The sequence below is a fragment of the Orycteropus afer genome, unplaced genomic scaffold, assembly GCF_000298275.1.
Source record: "Orycteropus afer afer isolate SDZICR_OR568_19922 unplaced genomic scaffold, OryAfe1.0 scaffold00401, whole genome shotgun sequence".
Classification (NCBI taxonomy): Eukaryota; Metazoa; Chordata; class Mammalia; order Tubulidentata; family Orycteropodidae; genus Orycteropus; species Orycteropus afer.
This window is the reverse complement of record NW_006921988.1, coordinates 251,029-256,513: the sequence shown is the minus strand read 5'-3', so window position 1 is coordinate 256,513 and position 5,485 is coordinate 251,029. Positions and strand designations below refer to the sequence as shown.

The following is a 5,485-nucleotide window of genomic DNA, read 5'->3' as shown; positions in this document are numbered from 1 at the left end:
AACTCACAACCCAGATTTGATTGTAAAGAGAGTGTGACTTCCATTTTGAGAGTCCCTCACTCTCATACTTGCTTGTTCTGAGGGACTGTGGATACCATGTTATGCGCTACTTTATGGAGAGGCCCACGAGGCAAGGAACTGAATGAGGCTTCTGGCTGACAGCCAGCAAAGATTTCTCAGATTTGACACCAAAAGACAATTCATAAAAGAAAAGTTGACAAATTACGTTTTATCACAATTAAGAACTTCTGTTCTTAGAAAGACTATTAAGAAAAAAAAAAAAACCACAAGCCACAGACTGGGAAAAATATTTGCAAACCACTTATCTGAGAAACAAAAATGTGTATTTACAAAAAAGCTATATGTGAATGTTTGTTGTTGTTGTTGTTGTTATGTGCAGTCGAGTCGGCCCCGACTCATAGCGACCCCTTGGGTTTCTGAGGCAGTATCACTATGGAAGTAGATTGCCCAACCTTGCTTCCAAATGTGAATGTTTATAGCTGCTTTATTCAAAATTGCCAAAAACATGAAATAACCCAAATGTCCTTCAATATGTGGATGGATAAACAAACAGTGATACATTCATAATCATGACAATAAAAAGGAACAAACTATTGGGAGCTCTGGTAGCATAGTGGCTAAGGCACTTGACTGCTAATCAGAAGGCTGGTGGTTCAAACCCACCAGCCACTCCTCAGAAGGAAGATGGGGCAATCTACTTCTGTAGTGGTACTGCCTCGGAATCCCAAGGAGGGGTCGCTATGAGTCAGGTCCGACTCGACAGCATATAACAACAATAACAACACTGATAGACACACAACAATGTAGATGAATCTCAGAGGCATTATGGCAAGTGAAAGAAGCAAAACACAAACTACATACTGTATGACACTATGAAACAGGTAAAACTATAAAGACAGACTATAGATCAATGGTTCCCAGGGGTAGAGCATTAAGACTAACCACAAAGGGGTACATGAATATTTTTGGTGTTATTGAATTGCTCTATATCTTGATTGGGAAGGTAGTTATACAACAATATGTGTGTCAAAATCTGTAGAATTATACACTAAAAAGAGTGAGGTAAATTATTTACTTGAGGTAAATTATACCCAGTAAATCTGACTTAAAAAAAGGAAAGAAAGAAATAATAGTGAACAATATATACAAATAAAATAATGACTGGTTTGTGGAATAAAAAAATTAAAATAGGAAAAATATCTTGGACAAGAATGATAAGAAGTTGGAAGCAGCCTGAGAGAACTTAATGTGTTCAAGGTTTTGGTGTGATACAGCAGGTATCAAACATGTTAATTTATTTTCGATTTTGTTAAATTGGCATGGTGAAATTTCTAGAGTAAACACTCAAAAAGCAGAAATATAATGCATGATTTTCAAAGAAATCCAAGGAGAAAAACTTTAATCAATCTGAAATAAGTTATGAAAAGGAAAAAAAGAACATGAAAAAATCAGGAGAAATTGAAAACACAAAATAAGATGGTACAAATGAATCCAAATATATTATTCTTCATAACTGATATACTGGACTAAACTCTTCAGACAAAAGACAAAGATTGTCAGACTAAGAACATAAACTAAAAAATTCAAGTTTAGTTTGCTTTTGAAAGACACACCTAACATACATGTAAGGAGCTCTGGTGGTGTAGTGCCTAAGGCATTTGATTGCTAACCAGAAGGTGGGCAGTTCAAACCCACTAGCCACTCCTCAGAAGGAAGACTAGGCAATCTACTTCTGTAGCAATACCACCTCCAGAAAACCAAGGAGGGGTCTCTATGAGTCAGAACCAACTCAACTGGTGTGAGTTTTTTTTTTTTTTTTTACCCTAAGAGAGTTGGTGTAGTTAAAATACTATCAGATAAAACTGACTTCAAGGAAGAAAGCTAAAATAGAGAAATAGAACCACTTGATACTGTCACAGTGTTTAAGATTTAGTGATTTATAATTCTGATGTATTTCATAGCATATTTTCTAAATATCTAAAGGAATAAAAATTTACAGACACACAAGGAAATATTGTTAATCCCATGATCATGTGTAACTCAATAATTAACAAACTAAGAAGACAAAAATATCATTAAATTATGAATGATTGAAACAATGTTAATTAACCAACTTGATATGATGAAAATATATAGAACACTGTACCTATTAACTGGAGAATCCACATTCTTCCAAGAACTCACAGAGTATTTATAAACATAGATCTTGGATAAGTAATGAAGTGAGTCTCAATGTATTTCAAAGGAAACATAGGATATAGACTACATTCCCTGACCACAGTGAAACCAAATTAGAATAAATGAATAAATTAAAAACCTACACATTTGAAATATTTAAAACAAACTTCTAAATAATGTATGGGAAGCTTCAAACATGAACAATAGAAACCAATCAATAAAACAAAACTGGGAGGAAACAGATAATAAGAAGGGAAAGGAAAACTTAAAAACACCCCAAAACCTGTCACTTACATCCTAAGACATAAGGCAATGCATCCATGAAAACAGCATGCTATCATAAAGCAGCAATCAGCGATCAAAAAAAAGAACTTTTGGAGATTTGAAATATTAAAGCAGAAATTGAAAACTCAACAGAAAAGTTGGAGAATGAAGTTGAGGAAGAAATTACCTACATAATATACAAAGATACAATTGAAAGGATAAAGCTAAAAAATAGTTCTATGTAAAGATTAGTCAAATTTACAACTCGTTTGGAGCAGAGAGTGAAGAGAGATATTAGGCACAAATAAAAAATATCAGCAATGAGACGTAATACGTGATGAAGGTTAAAATGACAGAAGAATATTATAAATGTTATGCCAGCAAATTAGAAAACTTAGGCAATTAAGAAAAGGTAGAAACTCCACATGAACTTGTAATCATTAAAGAATTTAAGGAATGTGATCTAAATCCATTCTCACTTGCTTCCTGGGCACATGATTGCCCAGCTGAAACCCAAAACCAAACTCACTGCCATCGACTTGATTCCAACTCATAAGGACCCCCTTTGCGTTTCCAAGGTGGTAAATCTTTAGTGAAGTAAATTGCCTAGTCTTTTTCCACGGAGTGCCTGGTGGGTTTGTACCACCAACCTTTCAGTTGCCTTAGGCACTGTCACCAGAGCTCCTTGCTAGACACTGCGATACAAGCCTTCCTTGAAGCTGGGTGTGGTCATGTGACTTAGTTGTCAACAGTGAGATGTGCACAGAAATGGTAGATGAAATTCCAGATCATCTTGTATACGCTTGCCGTGGACTTACTTTCCAACTTTCTCTTTCCTGCTGAATGGAAATAGCAATGACTAGAGTAATCTTGAAAACTACACGTTAAGGACTGTAGACACCCCCACCCCAACCTAGGTCCTGGTTGATTTCATGCAGCAGAACCTGCCTATTTGTCCTGACCTGCTATGTGAGAGAGAAAAAAAGAGTTGTATCATGTTGGAGCCGTTATTATTATCAGAGGATGGGGGATAATCCTTTTGTTATAGCCACTTACCTGTATCCACTAATGAAATTTAAATCTGTAGTTCAATCTTCCCATGACCTAAACATTATACCTAGACTCTTTTAGAGATAAGGTCTACCATACTTTCAAGGAACAGATAATTTCAACCTTATACAGATTCTTTCAGGGAATAGAAAAAAAAAAAAAAGGATACTACCAAACTCATTTTATTTTTTACCTCTTTTTCTCCCCTTGTGATTTGGGTCCAAGTTTACAGAGGAAATTGGTTTCCCGTTCAACCATCCATACAAATTGTGCTTTGTGACATACACTGCAATCTCCACACTATAATAGCATCCTTAAAAAGCCATGGTTAGATGTCACAAAGCACAAACTAGGTGCTAATGCCTTAACTATATGTGTGTTGGAAGGCCCAAGGGCCTTTTTCATACTTCTCAAGGGAGTTCTATCCTTCTCCCCTTTCATATAACACATGCTCAACTCATTTTATAAGGCTAGTATATAGTATTATTATTACCAACGAATATGGGATAATTCTTTATTTTTACACATTCTTAAATGTCTTTAATAAATGTTCATCATTTTATCCATAAATGTCCTGCATATTTTTATTAATTTAATGCCTGTGTATTTTTGTGTCACACCATACACCAAGAATTATTTCCAGAGGGTCCAAGAACTAAAATGTGAATGGCAAAGCTTAAATGTTTGAAAAGACAATTAAGACAATATCTTGATGACTTTGAGATAGAAAATGTTTGTTAAATAATATATAAAAATTAAAAACCATGGGAAAGGCTTATACATTTGAATATATTAAAATTTAAAACTTATGTCAATCAAAGGACACTCCAAAGAAATTGAAATCATAAGCCATAAAAAGGCAGATAATATTTTCATGTTTTCAACATAGTAACTGACAAAGGATTGTATCCAGAATATATGAAGAATCACTTAGAAAAAGACAAATACAAATTCTCAAAGAATATGAGAAGACAATTCACAAAAGAAAAATTACATATACTCATTGCAATTTTAATAAACTCTCAATCTCACCAACTCTCAGGAAAATGTAAACTTTTTTTACCCATCAGATAGGCAAAAAGGGAAAAGATTGATATTATCCAGTGTTAGCAAGAATGTGAGGAATCAGACATTTAACTGTTAGAATGGATAACTATGACACATTTTATGGAAAAATATGCAGCAGGTGAAAAGAAAGAAAACTGGTATACATGTGCTTATTTGTAACAATCTACAAGTTAAAGAAAGTAACTCAGTATATAAATACTATAATCTCCTTTATGTGCTAAAAGGATCACTATGATATTTCAACATGAACATATATGAAAATTGAAAGAAAAGGTTTCGGAATGACACCCGTTGTTGTTGTTGTTAGGTGCCGACGAGTCGTCTCCAAATCATGGCGACCCTATGCAGAGCAAAACGGAAACACCACCTGGTTCCGAGCCAGCTCCGTGATCCTCGCTATATTTGAGCCCATCCCTGCACCACTGTGTCAAATCATCTCATTGAAGGCCTTCCACTCTTTTGATGACCCCCCACCTTATCAAGCATGACATCCTTCTCCAGGGAATGGTTCCTTCTGACAACATGACCAAAGTAGGAGAGATAAAGTCTGGCCATTCTCGCTTCCAAGGAGCATTCTGGCTGCACCTCCTCCAGGACAGATTTGTTAGTTATTTTAGCAGTCCATGGTACTTTCAGCATTCTTTGCCAACACCACAACTCAAAAGGATCAACTCTTCTTCGGTCTTCTTTATTCATTGTCCAGCTCTCACATGCATATGAGGTGATTGAAAATACCATGTCTTGTGTCAGGCGCACCTTAGCCCTCAAGCAGACATCTTTGCTCTTAGTCACTTAAAAGACGTCCTTTGCAGCCGATTTGCCCAGTGCTATATGTCGTCTGATATTCTGACTGCTGCCTCCATTGGCGTCGATTGTAGAACCAAGCAATGTGAAGTCTTTGACA

General features: G+C 35.6%; 1 non-coding gene across 1 annotated transcript; it reads right to left on the bottom strand.

The window, feature by feature from the left end:
- Positions 1-3,829: 3,829 nt before the first annotated feature.
- LOC122151352 lies at positions 3,830-3,961 on the bottom strand. Its single transcript, XR_006164115.1, has one exon. It is a non-coding gene; the product is annotated as a U6atac minor spliceosomal RNA (small nuclear RNA).
- Positions 3,962-5,485: the final 1,524 nt, after the last annotated feature.